This window comes from Penaeus monodon, chromosome 24 (assembly GCF_015228065.2).
Source record: "Penaeus monodon isolate SGIC_2016 chromosome 24, NSTDA_Pmon_1, whole genome shotgun sequence".
Lineage (NCBI taxonomy): Eukaryota > Metazoa > Arthropoda > Malacostraca > Decapoda > Penaeidae > Penaeus > Penaeus monodon.
In genome coordinates, this window is record NC_051409.1 from 30,563,536 (window position 1) to 30,564,778 (window position 1,243).

Sequence of the window (1,243 nt, forward strand, 5' to 3'; positions counted from 1 at the left end):
TATTTTGCATTCCCTCCATTTTCTTTTCAACATTTCCATCATTTTCTTTACCTGACAACCAATTTACCAAACAATCTTCAATAATTTGTGAAAGTTAATAAACCAAGAATAGTTAACGTTTTTTATGAAATATAATTTACCAACTAATTAATAGATAACAAGTTTATGAAACATGTCAATAACACGACCGCAATTAATAACTTCGTAAAAGATAGCAATAATTAATTGCTTAATGACACCCATGTCAGTTATCCAGCAGTAATTTAATATCATGATGAAAGGCAATTCGGCCTTATGAAAAAGAACGTTATGAAATATGAGTTATTATTCCGACATTGATTAATAACTTTATGAGATATGTGTCAATAACACGACAGTGGTTATCAACTTCATGAAAGGTATGACAGTATTTCCCATCAATAAAATAATATATTATGACAATATATGCTATTTAAGATAGGCAAATAATACCATAACAGTCGATAACGTTATCAAAAATAAATTCAACAGAAACCGTCGACTTTGTGTAAAGACCCAGGGCTTAATCGTGGCGCTCGCTGATTGGCTTAGCTCTAATCCAATCAGGAACGTCGGTTTCCTAACGGTCGTTTTTAGCCCTTTTCCCGATGCTACGCGTGACAATAACATACCACGATGACGCAATCCACAGAAACAATAAGTCACAAAAATATACGAAAACGTACGATAGAAAAACGATAAGAAAGGAAAATAAAAACAATAATAATTGGAAGGAAATGCAGTGTTTTCATTCCTTTTGAATTTTGTTCCGTTGTTTGAATAATTGAAATTAGTATTTCGTTTCTTCCTTTGCTGATTTGGCTCCGATTCCGCAAAATAATCAGAGTGCAAAGCAGGAAAGAAAGAAGGGTAAGAGAAAGACAGAGAAAGAATAAAGGTAGGAAGGACAACCAAACTCCAGGAAGAACGAAAGGAGAGGAGAGTAAAGGGAAAGAGAGATTTTTCTTTAAACTAAGTACGAGAAAAAGACAAAGAGAAAAGAAAGAAAGAAAGGGAGGATAAAAGAGAGAGAAAAAAAGTTTGAAAGATATCATATTCTGTTTTTGAAAGAAACAAAGGATGTAGGAGGGAGAAAAATGAACATTCCTCTGAAAATAGATAAATAAGCGAGAGACAGCAAAACAAAGCATTGGTATTCTTCTATGAGAAAAAGGAAACTAATAAAAAAGACAGCGAAAGTGCTTTAAAGGAGAGAGATTAAAAC